The sequence below is a fragment of the Microtus pennsylvanicus genome, chromosome 11 (genome assembly GCF_037038515.1).
Source record: "Microtus pennsylvanicus isolate mMicPen1 chromosome 11, mMicPen1.hap1, whole genome shotgun sequence".
NCBI lineage: Eukaryota > Metazoa > Chordata > Mammalia > Rodentia > Cricetidae > Microtus > Microtus pennsylvanicus.
The window spans coordinates 11,215,232-11,240,821 of record NC_134589.1 but is presented as its reverse complement, the minus strand read 5'-3'; the positions used below and the strand labels follow the sequence as shown (position 1 = coordinate 11,240,821).

The window sequence follows — 25,590 nt, the reverse complement described above, 5'->3', positions numbered from 1 at the left end:
ACCCACTTACACATCTGTACTTGTGCATGTACCCTCTTACACATCTGCACTCATGTGCATGTACCCACTTACACATCTGCACTTGTGCATGTACCCTCTTACACATCTGCACTAGTGCATGTACCCACTTACACATCTTCACTTGTGCATGTACCCACTTACACCTCTGTACTCATGTGCATGTACCCTCTTACACATCTGCACTCATGTGCATGTACCTTCTTACACATCTGCACTTGTGCATGTACCCACTTACACATCTGTACTTGTGCATGTACCCTCTTACACATCTGTACTCATGTGCATGTACCCACTTACACATCTGTACTTGTGCATGTACCCTCTTACACATCTGCACTCATGTGCATGTACCCTCTTACACATCTGCACTCATGTGCATGTACCCTCTTACACATCTGCACTCATGTGCATGTACCCACTTACACATCTGCACTTGTGCATGTACCCACTTACACATCTGCACTTGTGCATGTACCCACTTACACATCTGCACTCATGTGCATGTACGCACTTGCACATCTGCACTTGTGCATGTACCCACTTACACATCTGCACTCATGTGCATGGGCTATGCGAGACAGTCTTAAACACAGATCCCAGAGCAGTGTCCCCAGGTTCACTGTCAGGAAGGAGAGTTTCTCTTAAGGAGTCAACTCAATGAATGCCTGGCCACATACCCTGCAGACTGCGCCAAAGACACCATCAGCTCTCTACTGGATGGCCCTCGCATTCATACGAGCTTGAAGGGACATGAGACGATTAGCCCAAGTCACGGGGGCGGGGGCAGCTGCTGGCCCGACTCACTGCATGTTCCCCTGTGTGGAGCTCAGAACTTTTTTTGAGTAGACGCCCCTAAAACTTGAATCTGATGAAGACTTGGGGGTGAGGAAGCTACCTGGGGTCATGTACAACTGGATTCAGAAAGCAAGTGGGCACTCAGGCCAAGACCCCTAGAAAAGAGCGAGAGAGGAAGGGGTGACGGACACCCAGGCTACTTCCATCCCTGGCCTTCCGGAGCCTGGGTCTCCATCCACACATTGGCTTCCGCCCCATGCGTATCCTTCCAACAGCCAACTCATCAAGCTGTGTTTATTTATTCTAAAGTCACATAGGAGCACACTTTAAAAAGAATTCGGAGAGAGAGAGAGAAAGCAGACTAGTGGTGGCCAAGGGTGAGGGGTTGACATGGGGCTGGCTCCTTAAGATGTGGGGTTTCCAGAGTGGTGATGAAAAGATGCTGGCACCAGAACGGTGCTGGCTGCGCAGCACTCAGGCCACGTCTGCTATGGGCAGGGGTGGGATTGGGGGAGTATGGGCAGGGGTGGGGAGGAGTGAGTATGGGCAGGGGTGGGGTGGGGAGGAGTGAGTATGGGCAGGGGTGGGTGGGGGGAGTATGGGCAGGGGTGGGTGGGGGAGTATGGGCAGGGGTGGGGTGGGGGAGTATGGGCAGGGTTGGGGTGGGGGAGTATGGGCAGGGGTAGGTGGGGGGAGTATGGGCAGGGGTGGGGAGGAGTGAGTATGGGCAGGGGTGGGGAGGAGTGAGTATGGGCAGGGGTGGGGTGAAGGAGTATGGGCAGGGGTGGGTGGGGGAGTATGGGCAGGGGTGGGGAGGAGTGAGTTTGGGCAGAGGTGGGGAGGAGTGAGTATGGGCAGGGGTGGGGTGGGGGAGTATGGGCAGGGGTGGGATTGGGGGAGTATGGGCAGGGGTGTGGTGGGGGAGTATGGGCAGGGTTGGGGTGGGGGAGTATGGGCAGGGGTGGGTGGGGGAGTATGGGCAGGGGTGGGGAGGAGTGAGTTTGGGCAGAGGTGGGGAGGAGTGAGTATGGGCAGGGGTGGGGTGGGGGAGTATGGGCAGGGGTGGGTGGGGGAGACCCGTTTACATTCCCCATGCACTGTCAGCCCGGGATAGCCTCAAACCCCAGGTCCTCCCGCCTCAGCCTGCCTGGTGCCATGGTGACAGATGTATATCACCCCGCCCAGGTAGAAATATATGTGTTTTAAAAAAAAGAGAGAATTGAATATGGGACTGAGAATATGGTTGAGTCGACAGGATGCTTGCCTGGCATACACAGAGCCATAGGTCCAATTTCCCAGTACCACGGTAACCCAGCTGTGGTGGCAAATAACAGAAGCAGGAGGATTAGAGTTCAAGGTCATCCTTGGAGGAAAGCCTGGGCAACACGTGAGACCACATCTTTAAAAATATTTTTAAAGACTTAAATACATCATTTTTTTCCTCTTTTTGGCCCAATGTATTTTAACATTTTATGCCTTAAAGCTATAATGTCTTGAGACACACCAGAATGACCGGTGTCCTGTCCTCGGCCTGAAGGGTGCTGTGACTTCACCTGACAAGGTGACTTTTGGATCTGAATCCAGACAGTGGCACAGAGTGACCAGATGGGCCAGATGCGAGCACAGCTGTCCTGACCAGAAAGAGAGGAGGTTTGATCACAGGGTATGAGGTGACCAGGAAGTGACAGAGGCAGAGATCTGAATAATGTGGCCACAAGCCAAGGTGTGCCAACAGCCACCGGAGCAAGAAGAGGCCAGGGACAGATCTCTGGAGCCTTCTGCAGGAGCAAACACTTTGGCATCGGTCCTGTGGGCCGGTTTAACATAGTAATGTCTGGTGCTGCAAGCTGCACGATTTCTGCACCCACGTCAGTAGCCATAGAAACTAATGCGACCCTCTAGCCCCTTTGATCCACAGAACTTAAAGGTTAGCACACAGGGGAGGTACACACTCAAGCAGTGCAGCAGGATGCCGTCCTTCAAGCTCCTGAGTGGACTCCTGGGATAGTTCCAAGCCTGGTCCACATCCGACAAGTCTTACCCTAAAGCAGAGGAAGCCCCTAATCTTTTGCCAGGCACTTGGCTGAAAAAGCACCCCCACCGAGTCCTTGTCCACGCTGTCCCGGTGGGAGCAGCACCCACAGTCCTTCTTGGTGACAGCAGGGACTTCCACCTCCTCTGAAAAACCAATGTGAAGACAAGGCCAATACATACCCATTTCAGAGGTTGACACCTGCCAGGAAGCGCAGGACACCCACACGTCGCTCTATATGCAGAATCAAGCCAGCAAGAAAGAGGGATGGACGCACACGTGTGAGCACGGTGCACGTGTGGACGGACACACACACTCATTCTCTCCCGGTAGGCACCTGGCTTACACTGAGCTCACCCTCCTGCCAACTGCCTTCCATCCACCCAGGCAATAGCGAGTGTGGCAGATGCTTCCAAACAAATGCCCAGAAAAATATCCCTCCCGCCCTCTGAGGCTCTAGTGCGGGAGGCCAGGAGCAAGGCTGGCATTTGCAAGTGGGCTGTGTGGCACTATGGGTGCCCCAGGGGTCCGTCGTGTGCCTCTTATACCACCAAAAGCTGCAAGAAACACCCTGCCAAAAGGCCTTGAGGGAAGGCCAGGAGCGGACGTAGTGACGCTAGGGAGGGAGAGGCCCCAGGACGTGTCTCACCAGTGCAAACAGTGGGCCCAGGTGAAGCTATGCTGCCCCAATCTCCAGACCTGAGTGGCCTGCTCTGCTCTTCCAACTGTTGATTCTCAAGAGCCCACTCATGTCCCCTCTTCCTAGCGCCCACTCACTCTTGGTCCTGGCCATCTGGCCTCTGCCAACCACACACCTCCAGGGCTCTGGAGGATTCCTCATGGCCCATCTCAGTCCACGCCCAGAGATCCTGAGGACAGCCCTTGAAGGACCTTTCCTGGGACCTATTTCCCTCTCATTTTCAATGTGGCTACCTGGGGTGACCTCCCCCCTGCCTCCTTCACGTGTCTCTCCACACCCCTCCTCCCTCCACAGGTCCTGTGCTTCCTCCCCAGGAGAACCCATATGCCTGAGACCCCAGCTTTGGCTGCCAGTGCCCTGCTTTCTCCCACGTCAGTCCCAAGACTCTGCCCATCTCCTCAGGTCCCAGGGCCCTGTCCCGCCAGTCCTAATGCTTAGCTTTTCCAGTGTAACAGCTGCCCTTTCCTGCCACACCCCGTACAGTTGGTGGCAATGCCCATTCTGCAATCCCTCAGTGTTGTCTACTTCCCCTCTTCCTCCTTTTCCCATACAACTTCTACAGCAGAACTCTTCCTTGGGGCTGAGCACCCCTGTACCCCGGTTCATCCAACCTCAGCCTGCGCTGTTTTCTAAGAACACACACTGCACTACTCCTCAGCTGGGCTCTATGATTTCCCAGACACCACCACCTCCAGGATGCCCTCCCTGAGTTCACCAGCACAGGTGACATTCCCCACCCCCAACCTGGGTCCCTCCACAGCCTGGAGGACTTGCTGCTGATTCTACCGGCCCTGTCCCCTCCTGGTCTCCTTGGTAACCACAGGGCAGGATAGGCCCATTTCCGCTTTTCTAAGAAGCCCCACCCTTCCCCTCATTAGAAAGCAGCAGCCAGATGCATGCGGGCCTTGGTGGTGCACACCTGCGATTCCAGAATGCGACAAGCCGAGGCAGGAGGACTGAGTTCTGAAACCAGCCTGCGCTATACTGCAGGGCCATCTCGAACACAGAGGTCTGGATCGGTCGTGTCTTCTATATTTCACGCTATCTTTTTGTCTTGTTTTGTTTTTGAGATGGGGTTTCTCTGTGTAGCCCTGGAATTCAGGTTGTACTGGAAATCTATAGACCAGGCTGGCCTCAAACTCACGGAGATCTGCCCACCTCTGCCTCCCCAGGGCTGGGATTAAAGGGCTGTGCTACCACTGCCTGGCAACTCTATGCTATCTCAGCCTGAAGCGTGACCCTGGTTCCAGCCTCTGCCACTCCCTCCCATTGGCCCTTCACCTCACCCCAAGCAAATGCAGCCAAAAAAAACCACCAGACCCTCAGGTTTCCAAGGCGACAAGTCCCAAAGCACCCAGGTGTTCGGCCCTGTGGGCTCCTGGGCGCCAAGAGAAGACTGGCAGGCTGGGTACTCCAGGCTGCTGCCAGGGCAGCTCCTAGTCTTCCCACCCTGCAGTCAGGACGGTACCCACACACACACTTGAGGTCTTCAGATGCTGGATTTTAGACCAAACTCTATTTTGGTGTTTCTGATGGTGCCCCAGGCCCAGGCGATGGGGAGGGGCAGAAAGGACAAGCTATTTATTTGGCTTCTAAAAATGGGCTCAGTAGCCAGGCGGTGGTGGCACATGCCTTTAATCCCAGCACTCGGGAGGCAGAGGCAGGCGGATCTCTGTGAGTTCGAGGCCAGCCTGGTCTACAAGAGCTAGTTCCAGGACAGGAACCAAAAAGCTACGGAGAAACCCTGTCTCGAAAATCCAAAAAAGGGGGGGTGGGCTCAGTATAGTCCCACTCTCATTCTGAAGAGCATAGCACTGTCCATGTAACATAGGAAGTGGGACCCCCACCTGTGGGGGAGCGGACCCCAGTTCCTGTCATCCACCTAGTCCCTAATATGTAGCTGGGATTGAGAACCACTGGCTTAGGACCAAACGTGGGCACACACACTTCTAAGAGTTGTGCTAAGGTTGGCTGAGTGTGCTGAGACCCGAGGGGGATGGTGTCGTTTCAGAGTGGTGACACCACCTCCCCTTCAGATAACCTCGTATCCTTTGGGCAAGTTGCGCCCTGGCATGGAGCGACTGATCCTGTTCATGAGCTACCAAGTTACATGAGAATTGTAGCTGGGCAAGCATCCTAATCTCTAAGAGGGGGTTCTCGTTTGCTAAGGAGGAAGAGGGATACCCGGGAGAGTGGAAAGATGGCACGGGCAGACTGGCTTAGCAGAGGATCCCAGAGGAGCAGTCTCCTGGGCTGGCGAGGAGGTGGAGGGTGTGGTCACAGGCAGCTGGGAAGAAGGGAGTGGCTACCACTGGGCACAGACCAAAGCTCCCTGCTGCAAGAAAGGAATAAGCAGAACCTGCTGCTGCCTGCCAGCTATGCTTGTCTGTGCTTGAAACCGTGGTGTCGCATGCAAAAGGTCTTCTGGGCACGTTTTCTCTGCAATCCATGTTAACACCGTTGGCGCTGGGAGAATTTTATCCCCGCGTACAAAGGCTAGGGCCCTGGGTACCTCCCTGGGTACCTCACAGACACAAGCCCTCACCCAAAGGCCAAGATGGGAGGCTGAGAAGATGGCTCGGAGGGTAGAGCACTTGCTGCAGAACCGTGAGGACCTGAGTGTGAATCCCCAGCACCGACATGAGAGGTCATACGGGCTCCAGTGCTGTGGCAGGCACGGACAGGAGGATCATGGGGCACTCTGGCTGCTGGCCCAGCTCCAGGCTCGTGAGAGACGGTGGAGAGTGGCAGAACATCCTGCTCTGGCCTCCGGGCACACACACATGCAGGCACTGTGCAGAGCTGAAGGTCAAGACTGAGTGGCACGAGATGGTCACCTGCAGCTCCTGGCTAGGGCCTGTGGTACAAAGAACAGCCAGAGTCCCGGGATCCAGTGCCCCTTCGGAAGCAGACCTCACACACAATAGACTTGAAGGGGTAAAGGCCTTTGCAAGCCATAGAGAAGTAGGAGGCTGGAGACATGGGCGATGGCAAGTGACAGACTGCCTGCCCCTCGGCACGTCCAGTTCGGGACACAATGATTACAGAGGCTGGACAGCAGGAAGCTGTTCCATCCATACCCATGCAGCTCAGTGAAAGACTGATTTTTGGCCACAGGCAAGAGCCTGGAAAGGGGAGAAGGGGACCAAGAGAAGCTCCTGCTACAGGCTCAGCATCCAGCAGAGGAGCCAGCAGTATTCCACAGCACACTTGGTCAGGGATGGAGGGGGAAATAAGAGGGTCCAGGTCTGCTCACACTGCCCTCCTGGGGCCCACACACTGCCAGGGAGAAGAACACTGCAGATGAGGAGCAGGAAATCAGTGGGGGCTGTGCCCTTTGCATGACCCTGGGTATATATTCGCGAATCTGAAAGTCCACACTGCCGAAAAAGAAACAGGTGGCTAGCCCACCCTCACCTCCATTTGTGAAAAGGGAACTAACAGTTTTGTTCCCAGTTTGTTTCCCACTGGGTTGCGGGGGTGGGGGAGAGAACACGTTCTTCCAGCCAGAGCTGGCAGAATCTAGAAGCATCTAGAATCTTTCAGAGTTGCAGCCCTGCCGGAGAACGCCTCCAGGCGTTCCAGAACAGGATCACCTCCCTGGCTGTGTGTTTCCGGTCATACACTGGATGACTCAGTGGTGACAGAGTCGAAGGTGTGTTATCTCCCTCAGTCAGGGGTCAGTCAGTAGTCGAACTAGGTCAGGGTGTCCACAGGCCTGTCCTTGCTTGAGCTTCTGGGGTTGAATCTGTTTTCTGGCCTTTTCTACCTAAACTTCCTGGTTCTCAATCCTCCCTTTTCCTTCGGCCTGGCCTTTCTCACACTGTACTCCAGGACACTTCCCACTCCGAAGGACCCTTGGGTGGCATTAGGCCCATGTGTATCTCCCTCAGTAACCCCATGAAGCATGCTTTCGCCTCACATCCGGCCACTGCAGCAAGGCCACGGGCAACTCTGATCCCAGTAGACATGTAAGGGTTGGACCACAGACCTGAGTCTGTCTACTTGGACTCCAATCCCTGCTGTCTCTAAGATGAGGAGTGGTATGCCACCTCCTCATTGCTGCTCTCAAACCTCACCATCTTTCCTCTTGGTCACCTGGCAAGGCACCCACGGGCAGGGTGTCTCCCATGAGCACCTGAGCCCCATACCCGCGGGCAGTTACAGCCCCACACACCATACAGCGAGCAGATACTGCGGGCTCCTCAGCCAGGACATGCCAGAATAAGACAGAGGCAGGATAGAAAACCAGGCCAGAAAGCCAGGAGACATTGGGAGGGGAGGGAGCCCTCCCTCTGGAGTCTGCAGTCTCCGGTTCAAAATTTCTGCCCAATTAACAACATTGCAATGACGGGTTTAGCAGGGAGACCACATTCTTTTTATAGGGAGATATTTTCGTGTAAGAATGTGAAGATAGCAATGAGACATGCTTCAGGCCTGAGCGCAGACGCCCTTTGAGTATGGCCCGGCCCTGTTCCCAGAAGTGAACCCCCAAATTTCTGGAAATCTCACAGGCAAGACTAAGAACTCCATTTACAGTAAAAACTTGCTTAACTCAGGCGCGTCCCTGCGGTGACCTGGTGACCTGTTGTCAGCTGTAACCTATAGCACCTGCAAAGCCACACCGAGATCTCACCTCAGTTCCTTCCCACAAAAGCCGTATCCCTCGCTATCAGGAAGAGAGCTAGGCAGGGCCCTCGAGTAGCCCACAACCCCCGACTGAGGACCTGTGTTCAGTTCACTGATAAAGTCTTAATGAACTCTAATTCTCATAGGCTCAGCCTGAAATTCTTTTTGTACCAGAGTCAAGCCGGGAGTGGTGGCGCACGACTTTAATCCCAGCACTCAGGAGGCAGAGGCAAGCGGATCTCTACAGAGTAAGTTCTAGGACAGCCAGAATTACATAGTGAGACCCTGTCCAGAAAAAAAAATTGCCATTAGTATTAGTCAGCATCCAGCACACACTGGCAGCTCCCAATGTGACCTCTGACCTGGGGCAGGCCCTGGAAGATGCTGCCTCAGGGGCCTGGCTGCCCCATGGGCAGGAGGGGCAGGCCCACAGGTGTATAGCAGGATAGACCTGGGAGACAGTGAGGCCCCGGGCAGAGAGATGGCTCAGCAGGTAACGGGCTTCCTGCACCAGCCTGGTGACCTGAATTCAACTCCTGGGACCTACATAAAGATGGACAGAGAGCTGACTCTACAAAACTGCCCTCTGACCTCCAAGTGTGTGCCATGGCATGGGCATGCGTGCACATACGTATATACATGCTAATGATGATAATAAATGCATAAAAGGGTTTAAAAGAGTCTTCTGTGCTGGAGGGACGGCTCAGGGGTAAAGAGCACCGGCTGCCCTAGCACAGGATCCAAGTTCAGTTCCCAGCACCCACATGGCGGCTCTCCACACCTGTGTCAGAGCCCCCCTTCCCAGGTCCAGGGGATCCAATGCCCTTTTTTGACCTCTGTGGGTCTTAGGCAGGCATGGGTGCTTAACACACATGAAATAAGAATAAATAAATCCAGAGAGAGAGGGGGGGGCTCCCTACAGACAGCCTCCACTCTGGATCTGAGTCCCTCAGCCTCCTCCAGGATCTCTGCCTCTGAGGGTGCTGGTGCGGCAATGGCGGCAAGCAGGGTGACTGGAGAACCCTCACTGGAACCATTGGGAAGCTCTCCCCTCATCCGTCCCAGACAGAGAGACCCCAGGAGAACAAATGTGGCCTTCCTGCATGGAGGTGGGAGACAGCCTCTCCCAGCCCTGCTCACTGACTCCCCACAGAGGTCCGGCTGGGGCAGGGCAGTGTTCTGCTTTTGGCCAGGGCTACGGCTCACTTCTCCCTGTCTCTGGCCTTCCAACCACTTCTGCAGCAGGCCTTGCTGGGGCTGGATGGCTGAGATGTAGCCCAGGAGTTCTGAGCTACATGACGGAGGCATCAAAGCTAGACTGTGTGACCTCAGGAAAGTTACTTTGCCACTCTGGGCCTGTTTCCTAGAGGTTGTCTTCTATAACCTATGTGTGCTGGAGTCTCCTCCAGGGTGCCTCAGCCCTACACCCTACATTCGCTCCACAGCACAATCAAGGCTTCTAGAACCTCCACCCACGCTTCCTCTAGGTAATGACATTTGGGCTTTGGGTGTCCCCCCTCCCTCCAACCCCGCCCTCCAGTGCCCTGTCCAGTCTGGAACCCAGCTGTATAGTTCAGGACTCCCAAGTGCTGGATTACGGGTGTAGCCACACCATGCCCTCAGGACTTGCTGCAGCTCGGCCCCAACCCAGCAGCCCAGGCCTTCTCCGGGGTCAGCCCCAAGGCTGCAGGAAGCCTAGCGGCTTTCAGTTGCTTCCAAGATAGAGGAACTGATGCTCCTCCCCCGCACCCTCCTAAGCTTAGCCTCCACCCACGGGGCCACTGCAGCCCAACAGGCAGTAGGTGGCAGAGGCCAGAAAGGTCAGGCCACACCCCTGCAGGGAAGACAGCTGCTTCAAGCACAGGAAAAGGAAAGAGGGGAAGCGGGGGGACCCTCCCCTTCCCCCAGTCACTGGTGGCATCTAGGCCTCTTCTCCAGGAGGCCCCACCCCCATCCTACCTCAGGAGATTCTCTGCCCAGCCCAGCCCCAGTAATGAATCCCACATTGACTGCCTCCCTCCCCTCTGCCCTCAGTCCTCTCAACAGCTGGCCCACAGAAGGTGCTGGAGCTGAGGTGGAGAGGAGCTTGTAGAGTCCCACATCCCGCCCGCCCTTCCTCTGCAGATAAGGCCTCTCTGTTCTGGCCCTGGTCCTGGGAAAGCTGGGGTGGGGGTGGGGGTCACATTAACCCCTTCATGAGAGCCACATCTTCAAGGCTTCCTGGTCCCAGCAAAGGTGCAAACCATCAGAGCACAGACAGTAGTGAGCACCAGGAACACATGTCCTGCAACAAAGGCCATCCACCAATCAGCAGGTGACAAATGGCCAGGGAAGGGATTCAAATTTAAACTATCCATTTGCCTTACCCAACAGCTGTGTGTTCTTAGAGGACTTGTTTAACCTCTCTGTGCCTTCTGTTCTTTCTCTGTGAAACGTTGATAATGGTAAGAACCAGCATGACAGGGCTGACGGACTCAAGGAAATTCTGACTTTAGGACATTCTGGGGCCACAGGAAGCTCTAGTTACCATAGCCACTTGACTGTGATAGATCACGTCTCAGGACAGAAGCTCAGCAGTGTTGGCTTGGTTAGCGCTTGGATGGGCAACTGTCTGTTGCCAAGGGTAAGTCCTGCTTCCTGTCAGCCCTGTCCCCTCCGGCAGCAGCCAAAGCTGGACTTGAGTCTTGGTTGCAGACGGTGACCTTTCTCTGAGTCAGAGAGCACAGGGACCCCTGGGGCTGTTCCAGTGTCCGGATGTGAGGAGGCTGTGTGACCACTCTGACCTCCTCAAACCCTCTTCTCTCCCCTGCTCCAGATCTAGCCATGGAGCCCATGGCAGCCTGAGCCCTGACCCTGTAGGGTACAGGGCCGTCCTTGCATCTCCACCTCAACAGGAATCGATGGGCTGTGTTCCACACATCCAGACCAGGGTTAGCAGGGCCACAAAGCCCCGAAGACCCTCCGCCAGCCTCCGCAGCCCCGCCGCCAGCCAGCCCTCTTTACCCAGAGTCCTGAGAGGTGATCGAAGCGACACAAACACAGAGACCCTGCAGCATATGTCCCAAGCCACACTGCTGGCAGGTGCTGAGGCTAGAGGCTGAGCCCCTGCCAATCTTGCTCTAGAAAAGATGCTCAGGTCCCAAAGCAATGCACATGGATAGCAGGCCAATGCGGAGGGAAGGCCCCTGTCACAGTGCAGGCCTCCCAGAGCAATCCCATGGTGCACCAGCCCACCAAAGCCAAAGCTGGGAACTGCAGACAAGTGTAGTGGCCTGGCTCTGCCAACACACAGGAGGCCGAGACTGTCGGAAGTCCCACTGGGTATTTCCTCTAGGTAAGGGGTCTTCTCAGCTGAAGGAAGGGCTTCATTCCTACCTGATGAGTGAAAATGATCAGGAGAGAAAGTGCAGCACAGAAATCCACACGGGTGACGTGAAGGCCAGCGCCTGGGCTAAGGTCCCTGCGAGGAGGAAAAGACAGGGATCCCCGTGGACGCGGAGGACCAGCCAGCACAGTGCGTGCCAACGCTTCTCTTCCTCTGCACACTCCACCCCATGGGGTCAGCCTCTCAGCCATCACGGGCAGCTGGCCACACTTGAGTCTCAGCCCAACCCCTCTTGAGCCCTAGAAAGCTAATGGGTCAGTGCAGGGCACAGCTGCTGCGTCCAAGGAGGCCGTGCCAGGCTCGAGGGTGACTGGGAAGTAGTAGCTGGCGTCCTGTGCCTTCTGGCGGCTAAATGAGAGGTCTGCACAGATCTGGTCAGAGTACGGGGAGCCTTGCTCCCTCCATTGCAGGATGGCCATCTGGACAGACACTGCTCTGCCTCTCTTGTCCAGCCCCTCGTGGACTAGGGAATCCCTTGCCTGCTCTGTTGGAGCTGGGGGACACCACTTGCTCGCGCTTCAGTCTTGGTGTGCCGACAACAGGGGGTTACCAGAGGGGTTTCTGGCTAGCAAAGAACTCCACAGCAAGGATGGGCCCAGGGGCCAAGGACAGCAAGGAAGGGGTCGTCCGTAACATCCTTGGGCTGCCCCAGGTTCAGGGACAGATCATTTTGAATTTCAGCAAACTCTCCCTCGCAGCTAAAGGCATTTGGAGCCCAGCTCTCTGCTGCCCGAAGCTTAACACAGCAGCTAAGGCAAAGCAGGTGGGAGCCCTGGGGAGGGAGGGGCTCTTCTGAAGAGTCAGCAGTGCCTTCAGTGGACTGTCCTCTCTCAGAGGGGACAGGGACAGAGGTTCCCTGTGAGAACAGAGACTGTGATGGCGGCAGCTCCCACGCCAGCAACTCTGGGTCCACCCCCCTCTTGATGGCTTTCAGGGAAAGCATTCAGTCCCTGTCAGCATCCTGAGATCCAAGAATAGGCTGAGAAGGGAAACTGTCACACAAGCCTCTGGTGAGCGCCACCGTTTCCGGTGCCTCACATCACTACCCCCCCCCAAGACTTTCCTAAGCCCCACTCAATTCTTCCAGTGCTCCCATCTGTGAAATCAGGAATGGGCACAGAAGGGTTAAGCAACTAAATGTTGACACACAGCAAGAGAGCCTTCCTCTGTCCACCCACTCCAAGGACAGAGGTGACACAGCATGGATAAGTCTCCAAGAACTTCACATTCCAATCGGAAACAGGAAGCCAGGGAGCAGGCCTTTGTTCTGTCTCTGGGGCTCGTCATTCCCACGTCTCAGCTGGAAGCCTGGACCGGCTGCAGTCTTTGAGTGGGTGCATGGATAGATGGGTGGGCGGATGGTTGAATGGACAGACAGATAGACCAATGGGTGGATGGATGGACGGATAGACAGATGTGTGGGCGGAAAGACTGACAGATGGGTGGATGGATGGATGAATGAATGAATGGAGAGGGATGGATGGATAGACAGGTGGGTGGGTGGACGGACGGATGGAAGGATAAATGGGTGGATGAATGGATGGATGGACAGATGGATGGATAGACAGGTGGGTGGGTAGACGGACGGACGGACGGATGGATGGAAGGATAAATGGGTGGAAGGATGGATGGACAGATGGATGGATAGACAGGTGGGTGGGTAGATGGACTGATGGATGGACAGACGAATGGACAGACAGATGAGCAGATAGAGAGATGGCCACATGTGCACTCACACACAAAAAGATGTAAAAATATACACACATGAGGTCATCAACCAGGCATGGCAGTACACATCTGTTAACCCCAGCACTTAGCAGAGGAAGCAGGACCATCAGAAGTTCAAGACCAACCTGAGCTACATGAAAGCCCACCTCAAATTTAAAAATGAACGAATTAAAAATACTGAGTGTGGTGGCGCATGGCTCCAAGGCCTTAGCAGAGACAGGGGAACCGTCTGGAGTCTGCAGCCAGCCTGGCCTACAGAGTGCTACCTCAAAACAAAAAAAAAATAATCAGGAAAAGCAGGGGCTTCCCAGTGAGAAGACAGCACTCCCGGCAGCCCTGCCTTGCCTGGCAAAGAGCAGACGCAAGCGCTGCTGGCAGGGCAGGTCTGGTTAAAGACTTCCTCAGCAGACTCTGGGAGGCGGGAATCACTCCTCAGAACTATCCCCGCGCCAAGAACTGGATGTAGGGCAGGCGCCACCATGGTCCCTTTCCCAATCCCAACACAAGCCACCGCTGGCTGCAAAGAACACTGGGGTTCAGCCAGGGTTTGTGTCAACATGCTCTGCTTCGTCCAGTCTGCTGGGGATCCCCCACCCAGGCAGGCACGACAGCTCCAGGAAAAACACGCAGACACGGAGGGAACTCAGGGTATAGGAAGGCGGGCTGTCCTCGGCCAGATCCCTGGAGTCCTCTGGATCCAGCCCTCCAGGGGCGCTCGAGACCTCGGCTAGTTCCACTGACAGGTGATTCAGAAGAGGAGGGTGGGGTGGAGGGCTCCAGACTGATGATGGAGGGTGGCTTGCACCCTCACTAGGTCAGTTCCTGCCCCTAATGCCACGATGAAGGCTGGCGGAGACCGGACACCTGATTCACGGGTAAGAAAGTGGACAGGAACACACCCTTTCTAGACACCAGTGTGCAGGGTGTTAACCCCACCACAGCAGCCATGGTCACCGTCCTCACGGGGAAACAGTCACAGGCCTGCCTGCACCACTGACCCCTGAGCATGGAGTACCTGTTTCTACACAAGGAGACCCAAAGGTTCCAGAAAGCACCACCAGTTTGTGGGTGGACACAGAGCAACATATAGATCACAGCCCTCTCTCTTACCACAGCATCATCAATGGGACTGCATGCCCACAGGTGGCTGGTACTGTCGACAGTCCAGGGTGCACCAGGTCACCGTGTCTCAGACAAAGCCATTACAGGTGTCCTTTAGCTTCCTTGCATATGTCTTTGCCCCAAGACATCTGGGGCGTCACAGGTCTGGCTTGCATCCTACTACTGTCAGGTTTCTGCTGTGTGACCATTTGCCAGCAACTCAGCCTCTCTCTGGGCCTCCTAAATTTCAGAGTGTGTTCGAGGAGACAGTAGAGACGGCCCAATGGATGGGCAAGCGGGGATGAAAGGCTAGTTCTGGGGCAGCCATAGGATAGGATGGCCAGAGTACAAACGGTGTGCCTGGATACCAGAGCTGACCAGAGTGCTCACTATATAACAAAGAGGCTAAGTCCAATTCAAATACTGACCTGGGCAGGTCCAGGCGACCAGACCCTGGGTGCTGCATGGCCCCAACATCAGGACAGAGTGTGACATCAGAGCTGGCATTGCCCAGGTAGGTACGGTACGGGAAGGCCAAATGGAGCAGTTTAGGTACCTATCCACCATCTTCCCCTCGCCCCAGGCAAACAGTACCTATCCACGGCACAAGCCTGCCACCTGGCCTTGGCATCCTTGACACAGTGATGTAGCCCCAAGCCAGGGATGGAAGCCAACCCTGCAGCAGAAACACCGTTGATTCACCATGCCTGCCAGGCACACAAGGAGGGTGAGGCGGGCACCTCCTACATTCTACAGCAAACCCTGGAAACCTGCTGAAGGGTGTCTCTACATAATTCAAGCTAACCTTAAACTCCGAATTCTCTTACCTCAGTTTCCCACATACAGGAACCGGAGGTATGCACAACCATCACTTGCCTCTTCTGTGGTTCTAGAGCATTCTTGCCCTCCTTCTGTGTTCTCCCAGTCTCCCATCAGGTTGGTAGCAACAGGCCTGCACTGCCTCTCTCTCCTCTCCCCACCTCGTTCACGATGTAGGGGCTGCTGCAGGGAGAAGCGTACTCTCACACGACCCCTCACACACAGTGATTCCCACCAGAGGCCTGTGCGAGGGTTCACTCACACACACCCATGTGAACACAGCCTCTCTTCACCCCCGGCACCAACTGACCCCCGGCAACCCATCCATTGCAGTCACAGCAGCTCGGCTACCTGCCGCTTCTGCCTGGGTGCCCTCTGTGACCGCTTCTTCAGGTTCCCACCGCAGCGTCTTCTCCCAGAGGCATGAATGACAAGCCAGTACTCCCCTGCCACCACAGACAGCCCATGACGAGGGCCAGAGAGAGGTCTCCAAGGGCCGTTGCTTGGTAAGAAGGACTGATTCCTGTTAGCTACCCCCTGACTTCCACATGTGTGCTGTGGCGCGCACACACTAAATAAAATGTATAAATAAAATTCGAATGACCGGGATGGCAGACACTCACTGCTGCTTGCAGAGCCTCCATAGGCAGGGACTTTGGCTGTGTTGGCTGGAAAGGACAATCCCTCTGAGGCCACAGCCATGAAGCCAGGACCAGAGTGAGGCAGCCAAGGAAAGGCCCACCGCTCCCCAGCAAGGTGCAGGCACTGTAAGCCCCGGCTGTGGTCCCTGGAGGCGCCCCAGTTACAATGGACAGAGTGGCTTTGGACGACGTGAGACCACCACACACAGCCAGGGGGCGCTCTTCACACAAATCGCCTGGATAGCTCTCTTGGGGCTGTGGTGTGGTGGGGTTGTGGCTGTCACTGTAAGGACAGACTGCAGGGGGCAGCGTGGGGTGAGGACAGTCATTCACGGGAGGGCCAGAGGCTGCTTCCTGCCATTGGGACCCTACTCAGTCTGAACTGACTGGACGGTGCAAGAGACGTTAGTGTAGTCGGGGAGGGCTGGGCCTCGGCAGGAGCCTCACAGAGACAGGTCTCAAGCTTGGCAGTGACTGGCCATGGTGACTCTGAACCACAGAAGGAATAGGTCACAGAGACAGGCCAGGAGTCCAGCCTGTATCGCATGGACTTCCGGAGCTGCTGGCTTGCTTCCCTTGCAGCTGGTTTTCCTGGGAGGCCGGTGCTGCAGACTCAGTCCCCGGCCAGCATGACCTCCCACAGCTGGGCCCTTCTTCCCATGCTTGGATATGTGGTGTGGGCCCGTGGGGTCCTGGGGGAGGGCAGGCCACCAGGAACAGCTGGCTGAGGGAGTGGGCTGGGGGTGAAGAGCTCGCTTTGGCCCAGGTCCCACTGTGTACGGGCAGGCTGAGACTCACAGGGGGTTATACGGTGTCACTCAGTCCCACACAGATCCGGATCACCTATCCCTTCCTTACCGAGGGGAATCGAGGCTGGCTCCTACCCTGACAGGCAGGATCCCAGCCCCGGCTTCCCCCACTTCCTCCTGGGCACTGAGCCTGCGCTAACTTCAGCCCTCCCTCAGCACCCAGGCTCCAGAAGGACCTAGATTTCCGTTGGCTCGAGGCCCCAGCAAACCACTGCTTAGCACTGCTCTCTGCAAAGTACTTTGCTTTACTTATTTATTTAGATGCAAGAGTCTCATGCTGTCCAGGATGACCTCGAACTCGCTCCGTAGTTAAGGATCAGTCTGGATGTTTAGCTTCCTGCACTCGGTTTACACAGCACTGGACACTGAACCCAGGGCCTTGTGCATGCGAGGCGAGCACTCTACCAAACAAGCCACGGCCAGCTCGAAAACCTGTCAGTGCAAAGGACTTTCCAGCAACCGCCTCTCACCAGATTCTTCCCAAAGTCTTAGGAGGGAGGAAGACGCCAGTCGGCCCACTTTATAGACATGTCAACTGAGTCACAAAGAGAATGCCAATGCCAAACACTGCAAAGTCAGCAGAAAATATGGTGGGCGGAGGATTACCTCTGACCATGTTCTAACTGGTAGCGCCCAAATCAGCCTTGGGGACATGTGGGTGTGGGGGAGGGGGACACAGGGGAGGGTCCTGAACAAAGCAGGAGGCACAACGGACCAGCAAGTTTGGCAGTTTAGAAACCCGCCTCACACCATAGCAACGCCAATGGACCAAGGTCAAGCAGAAGGGACCGACCATTCCCTGCATCTCTGCCTCCTGTCCAGCTATCCTAAGAGCCACAGAAGAGTAGCTGTCACTTGCTGGATTGTCCATGGATACCTCCAGCTGGGCCAGGAAAGTCAAGCAGAGGTTACCCCCTCCTGCAGTGTAGAGACCGTGGAAACCGCAAGCCTCTTCACCTGCCAGCTGAGGCATGCGTCAAACCCTCCAAGCTGAGAGGCCCGGAGTCCATGACTCACCCTCTCTGTGCCTTCTCAACAACCACCTCGCTCTTGGAACATGTAAGAACACAGTAAGTACTCAGAGTTAATTAAATATTAATGCGGCCAAGAATAAGAGGCCGCGCTCCCAAGCTGTACCTAAAATGGAAAGCTCTAAGCATGGCAGAACAAAGCCAAGGCCAGCTTTGGCTGGGCTGGGCTGGGGCCCTCAGCCACCATCCTGATGATGTCATGCTGGCACCTGCTTCTGAAACACATGTTTGGACTTTCCAGGCCATTTCCCCCTCCCCCTGGCCTCCCCCATGCTTCCTTACTCATTCTCTCCTTTAAGGGCTGTTCAGAAACAAATCTCACAGTCCAAATGTGTCAGCGGCTCCCTGGAAGTGTCTGCAGCCACGAGGGGAGGCCGTGAGTGGCAGGAGAGATCACTCACTGGGGGCCTCGGGTCTCGGGGTGCAGAGTCTGGGAGAAGGCTAAATGGGTAACTGGAAATGGCCAGGGCTCACCTCCATGCCCACGCCCCATGAAGACCCAGCCTCCACAGCATGGGTCCCCTTTAGGGGATACACTTCTTTGGGGTGCGTGAATGAAGGCCAGAAGTTACCCCAAGGGTCATTCCTCAGGGCAGCACCAGACACTTTGCTTTAGAGATAGTGCCTCTCACTGGCCTGGGGGTCACCAAGTTGGCTGGGCTGAATAACTGTTGGGCCCCAAGGATCTGCCCGTCTCTGCCTCCCCAGTGCGACCATGCTTGGCTTTTCTCAAGGGTTCTGGGCATTGAATTCAAGTACCCATGCTTGCTGTTGTGGAATCCAACCATGTGGTCACAGCCTTGCTGAGGGGCCGCCGCGCCGGTGTAGTGTGGTTCTCCTGAGTGGTCTGCAGCCAGGTGGCAGGAAGAGGGACCAGTGGCTTGTTCCTGCTAACAGCTTGGTGGAGACATAGCATAACCTTTTGGGTCTCCCATCTGGGTCCCTAGCACTGGACCAGAGGCAGGTGAGCAGAGCCAGGGGACAGCAGAGCTGGGGACACTTTCTCTGCAGGCAGAGGTGCTCTTGGAAACCAGAGTTTTCCCCAAAAGACTACCCATCCGCACAGAATCCAAAGCCACGCAGGGGAAAGCAGGAGGGCAGAGGGCTTCCCTGTGCTGTGGGCTGCGGGCGGGTGGCTGAAGTTCTCTGATCTGGGAAATGATGGGCAGCAGAGGACAGTGCCCCTTTCCCGGATCTAGCCTCACGAACATCACCTTCTCATCCGTCAGCGCCAGGCCTGGCTCCCAGGGACAGCAGGCCCAGCAGTAAGGACAGACATTTTCTAAATCCTTCAGGCCTCTTTCTCTTACCCAAGCTAGCCACACCTCAACCCCTCCACCCACAGCTCTGGAGGCCTGCTCAAGCCCAGAGCCTGGAAATGAAGAGACAAGGCCAGGGGCTCCTCCTAGTCCCCTGGGCCACATCAGCTGGCTGGCCTCCCAGGAAGCCAAGCAGGTCACAGGCTACTGTCCTGGCTTCACTGTCTGGCTCCAGGACAGGGAGATGACAAGGCTTCTGACTGCTTCTGCACCTGAGGCTCCTAGGGTAGAGGCAGAGGGCCTGGGCTGAGTCCCAGGAGATCTGGGTGCCGTTCAAGGCAACAAATACCCAACACAGAGCTCAGTTCCAGAAAGACGGAAAGGAGAGCCCGGGGGGCTCATAGGATCCTGAGCAGCTGGATTGTGAAGAGGAAGTGGCTAGTCTTTGGAGACCAGGCATCCTGCGACCTGCACCCTGGCGTGGTTGCAGGAGACCCCAGAGAAAGAGGGAGGCCAAGGTGTGCAATCTCTTAGACACTTGCTGTCCATCTCTTCCCAGGTCTCAGCATTCAGCTCATTCCAACCAGAAAGAGGCCTATCCTGTTCCCAGGATAACTGAGGAGCCCTGAGTGAGATGCCCAGTGCCAGCCAAAGTCTACCCTCCACACGAAGGCATTGCGTGCTGGGATGTGGTGATCTCCCATCCTGGACACGCGGCGACAACGCCACCCAGCAGCAGTCACAGGCACAACAGTCACCATGCAGGGTCACTCTGCGCAACCAGCAACCAGGACCCCATTCCCACCCAGCCCAGGAGCTCCTGCTCCACCTCCCACGGCAACAGCCCATCCACCCGTCTAGTAGATGCATGGGCAGGCATAATCCTATAGGCCGGTACTACTTGCTCACTGGCCGGCACTGCCTCCCATCCACCCCCCCTAGAGCAGCTCAGTAGCCAGGCTCCCCTGGCATGTCAACAGGCAAGTGCTGGGCACCCTCTGGGACTGCCAGATCTGGAAAATGGGCCACGTGGGAAATGGTGGCGGGGGCTCCTGGAGTTATGGTGGTCAGTTACCAACTTCTTCCACCCTCCTGAGATGGAAGGGCTTGGGGTCCTGGCAAGCTAGGCCAGGAAAGCCACCCAACTCCTGATGCTTGAGGGATAGGAAAGCCCCTGGCTAGATGTTGTTACAGGAAGAAAGAGAAAAGGCGTCTGGTCTCTCAGGCAGACAGTCAGCATTCAGAGATCAGAAGGATTCTGATAGAAGTCTATAAATGCCCTAGGGAACACCCCACATCAGCACACTGAGCTTAGAAGCCCCAGAGCCCCCAACTCAGAGTATCACCCACCAGTGAACCCCAGAGTGCTTAAGACTCAAAGGCAGAGGCTGGGAGCTGCCTGAGGCCTCTACTGAGAATGTAATGTACCAAGGTCAGTCAAGCAGATTGCAAGAGACATTTAATGAGCCAGGCCTTGGTGAGGGGAGGCGAACTTCCTGCTCCCCAGGTTCTCCTCAGGGCGGGTGCTCAGCTTCCCACACACTGGCCTGGGCCATGCCCCATCTCCTCCTTCCCTTAACAGAAGGTCTCCTGACAGACTGGGTAAGTAGGCATAGCCAAGCAGGGTTGTGGATTCCAGGGTGGCCCTGGTTCTTCAGTGCTAAAGAATGAGGGCCTTGGCCCCGCCAAGTTTACAGGTTCTCTGGGGACAGGACTCCCCACCGTGGGTCACCATGTGTCCGTCACACCAGCGCACAGGCCTGGGGGAGGGTCTGGGATTAAAGGACCACTTTCCTCAACCAAGGCCCTGGCTCCTCCTCTATCTCCTCCCCAGCCTCGCCCCACACCGGAAGACTACTGCACCCCACAGGCAGGTTTGCCTCCCACAGTTCTACCCCTCATGCTGAGGTTACCTGGGGGCCGTGATGAGCTCTGAGGGCTGGGTTTCCTGAAATCGGGATGGTCGGTAAGACAGTAGAATTGTGTGGGGCCTCACTCTGGGCACATCTCGACCGTCTGTAACCGGAGCCAGCTGTGACAAGGACCGGCTCCCCCACCAGTGAGCAGATAAGAATTAGTCAGCAGAACAGCAAGCCCAGAAGGGCCTGAAGACAGAGCAGTGTCAGGCGCAGGGTCCTTCCACAGCCGTCATTTCCAGAGTGGAATACAGACCCTGCCTCCTCCGGGGCTGGGCAGAAGAAAGCCTGCAGGGATCGGCCTGCTGCTCACGGAGATTGTCACCCCTCAAGCTGGGTCCCTCTGGTGTGGTGAGGGCATGAAGACACAGCAGAGTGCAGCTGGGGTATGGCTCAGTCAGTAAAGCGTTTACCACAACACCCGTGTAAAAAAGCACCGTGAGGGAGGGGGAGAGTGAGATGGGGATCCCTGGGGTTGCAGGCCAACCAGGACAGATAAGTTCAGAGTTGTATTCATTGAGACCACCCTGTCTCACAAGGTGGAAAGTGGCAAAGGAAGACACTGGCAAGGATGCCCAGCACGGGCACATACAGGTCCCCATCCTTGGCAGGGCAGGAGATTAGCTATGCGAAGAGGACTGGCCCTGAAGACGGGCATGGGAAGATCCACCACAGACTGGGCCCCGGTGTGAACTGCATCCCTTTCCTCTGCCCAGCAGAACAGTAAAGCACAGATGAGAGGAAGTGCCCAGAGACAGTTGTTAGAGGCAGCCTTCCACCAGGTTTAGGATGCCCGTGGCAGGGGTGGGTCTGTCCAGAACCCTGGGAGGCAGGAGAGAGGAAGCCACCACCCCCAGTTTGTCCTGTGCACCAAGGCTTGGTCCAGCTGAGGGAGCAGGGCCCTTTGGCCAGCTCATGAAGGCCCAGAGCAGAAGTGGCTTTGGCAGAGCGGCATTGGTGGGATTAGAAGAGGGAATCCTCAAGGCCTTGGAGGCATGTCAGCATAGAGTGGAGGCCAGGGGACCCGTCAAGAGGCCATGAGGGAAAAGCTGTCTTCCTGGACTCTGTACTTCAGGTGCCACTAACCCCTAAGCACTCACCCTGGGGGTACAGGCTGCAGAAGAATGAACCCACCTAGCAATCAAGCCTGCCACAGGTGCTCATCAAGGGAGCTACGACCATCTCTAACCTCACCAACCAACAACCTGGGCGGCAGGAGTCCCTTGGCCTCTTGGTGTCCCCTAGGAGGGAAGGATTTAGATCTTGGTCATTTAAGATGCTTTCTAGTAGCGGACAACAGGGGGTGAGCGGGTACAAACAAACCCTCACGGGAACTCAGGCATGAACGGACATACGTGTACCAGGAAACAATTGCAAACCAAAACAACAGCGCTGGACCTCGGGCCTCATAGGAAGCCAGGGCTCATGCTGACCGGCCATCAGAAGCAAGCTCACGTCCTGTACAGACTGATATACGTCTGTTCCTGCATCCATGCCTAATCCTCGTCAAAGCTGTCCCTCACCGCGCCTGCGGCACAGCGCTGACGCCACCTCACGTCTACTAAGTGCCTACTATGTGCAGCTCGGCGTACCATCACAATACCCGACACTTCTCCGCACTTCCTTCCGCTAATCCTCCCAACAACCTGGTAAGTGGGGAAACTGAGGCACTGGACGTGAAACTGGCCCGAGTCTTCAAACCAAGAGCGTCAGAGCCAAAATTCAAATGCAAGTTGCGATATGTTTACCTGGGAATATTCCTTTATAGTGTGTGCATATATGTCACTGTGATTGGTTTAATAAAGAAGCTAGCCAGGCAGTGGTGCATGCCTTTAATCCCAGCACTTGGGAGGCAGAGGCAGGCGGATCTCTGTGAGTTCGAGGCCAGCCTGGTCTACAAGAGTTATTTCCAGAACAGGTTTCACAGCTACAGAGAAACTCTGTCTCGAAAAACCAATAAATACATAATACATAAATTATACATAATACAATAAATAAATACATACACACATACTTAGAAGCTAACTGGCCTATAGTTAGGCAGGATAAGGTTAGGCGGAGAATCAGACTAAGAGGATGCTGGGAAGAAGGGAGGAATGAGAGAAGTCACCAGGAGACGCAGAGGAAATAGGAGATAAAGTTGCCGTGGTGGGTAAAGGTACCGAGCCACGTGGCAGAGCGTAGATAAGAAACTTGGGTTAATTTAAGTTATAAGAGCTAGTTTGCAACAAGCTTAAGCTAGCAGCCAAGCATTTATAATTAATAATTAGTCCCTGTGTGGTTATTTGGGAGTGGGCTGGCGGGATGAAAAACCCCACCTACTAGGCTGACTGATTCTTTGTTTTGAGACAGCATCTCATGTAGCCCACGTTGGTCTTGACATACAGCCAAGTATGGCCTTGAAGTCTTGATCCTTTGCCTCCGCCTCTTGGTTGCTGGGATTACAGCCATGCACCACCACATCAGGCTCGTGTGGTACCCAGGTCTTCATGCTCACGCAGGCAAGCACTCTACCAGCTAAGCCTCATCCCCAGCCTTCCGGGGACTCTGACCTCCAGCTCTAACGCAGGTCATCTCACAATGCCCTGGGAAGGTAGAGACAGCAGGATTTTTACGGGCAAAAATAAATAAATAAATGAATGAATGAATGAATAAATTAATTAATTAAAGAGAATACCCAGCTGAAGTAGAGTCAGAAGTTTGAGTCAGTAGCTTATTTGGGCTCATGGCTATAACATAAGAGAATTAAAGGCTGGGGTCCCCTCTCCCTTTTCATCCCTGGATGAGGTGAATAGAAATTCAGAAATTAAGGGGTTCTGGGACTCAAAAATCCTAGGACTGTACAACACAGAGAGTGGGTGCCTGTGGGGGCCTGGACACTGGTGGGGGGCAGGTGGCATCTTCGGGGCTGGGCTCCTGGTCTGGAGCTTTAGGTTCAGAGGAGCTGCTTTGGGCCAGAATGAGGTGCCCTCCCATACTCGAGCAATGCCATATGGCCACAGCCTAATCACAGGGCTGTTGAGGTCTCAGGGCTAAGCTGACCTGCCCTCACCCCAAGAGCCACTCAGCTTCAAAGGCAAATTAGGCCCTAAACCACAAGTCTACCAGGTTAGGGCCAGGGCTAAGGAAGCACAGTGGGGCTAAGTGCATGCAGGGCGGGACTCTGTGCCTAGAGGAAATTCTGAATTTGTTCACCGTAGAAGCTTGCTGTATAATTTCAGTCTTTGAACATACTTTCCTGTGAGGTTAGAGACATGGCTCGGTGGGTAAATCAACCAAGCACACAGACTTGTTAGCAGCACACACGTTAAAAGCCAGGCGTGGCATCACAGCACTGGGGAGACAGAAATAGGAGGGTTCCTGAGACTTGCTGGCCAGTCAGCCTATGGCGGTGCGCCAGGTTCAGTGAGAGACCCTGTCTCAAAAAGTAAGGCAGAGAGTGATTGAGGAAGTACTCAGTGTCAGCTTCTGGCCTACGTACATGCATGCACACACACACACACACACACACACTTATGTGAACACATGCATGCACACACATGCACATATGTACACATACACACCATTGTATTAATGGGCTGAGGCTGTAACTCAATGGTAGAACACTTGTCCCACACAAAGCCCTGAGTTCCATCCCAGAATTGGAAGGGGGAAAAAAACCCCAAAAAACAATAGCACCACAAAAAACCCAACAGTATTAAGACACCATTTGTCTGGATTCCCGAATTATTCTGCACACCCCCGTACATTCTGCCCAGCGCCTGTGCCTCATTCATCTCGCACCAACTTCCAGATGTCCTTGGCACCCCCCAGCCTGCACATCTGGAGCCCACCCTAAGGCTTACGCTGATCCTGCCCACCACCCCACCAGGCATCTCTAGCCCAACCACGCCTCTCATTTCTTCACCCCTCCCACTCTCGGTCTCACTGCCTGTCACTCATCTCCTCCCAGGCAAGCATGCCACTCCTGGGGACACAAATTTGTCTACTGTGGACAATCACTGTTGTATTCCTTGGCGCCCTACACGGCTAGCCTGTGACAGGTCTCGGCCTTTTATCCCTTCCTTTGTACAAACCTGATTAACCTTTTAAACATTTTAATCTCATAGTCATAGCTTCTAAGGACATAGCTCTGTTCTGACATAGACTTCCCCAAAGACTTGTCTTTCACACACGTACACAAATATAAAGAGAACGCGGCATGGATCCCCACTGAAAAGCATTGGTAGGATAAGGCTACCATTCATCGCAGGGTGAGCATTTGGAAGTCTGGACAGAAATGCAAAGACTTAGAAAGGAGTAAGATCAAGGTCACCTTCAAAAGCTCGCAGTGAACACTGCGAATGTCTGGATCTTGACCATAGGTAGACATGTGTGGAGCTTCAGGTGGTTAGGTCACGGGGGTTGATGGGGTCGGGTGGAGAGGGTGATCTCTAAAGGGGACATTGAGAACTCAGCACCTCTGACTCTCTGCTTCCAGCCACAGCAAGGTGAGCAGTGTCCGTGGCCATGTGCTCCCACCATGATGCCCTCTGTGGCTATAAGGGGCCAACCAGCCACGGACAAAAATCCCTTGAACTGAGTTGAGACAAACCTTTCTCTCTTACAAGCTGTTTATTTTGTCATGGCAAAGGAACATTAACATAGTTTGCCGTAATATGATGTATAAAAATGTTTTTGTATGTTAAATGTGGGATTACCCCTGTAATTCCAGCATTTGAGGA

At 55.0% G+C, this 25,590-nt stretch overlaps 1 protein-coding gene across 6 annotated transcripts in view; it reads right to left on the bottom strand.

Moving 5' to 3' along the window:
• The window catches only part of Septin9 (septin 9), a 163,488-nt gene that overhangs the window by 35,095 nt on the left and 102,803 nt on the right, over nucleotides 1-25,590 (bottom strand). Inside the window, exon 1 of one of the 6 annotated variants that reach the window (XM_075990214.1) lies at nucleotides 20,864-21,156. The exons of the other annotated variants lie outside the window; for them this stretch is intronic. The gene's annotated coding sequence lies outside the window, so the exon portion shown is untranslated. Of the gene's footprint in view, nucleotides 1-20,863; nucleotides 21,157-25,590 lie in introns of those variants that run through there. 6 annotated transcript variants of the gene reach the window in all.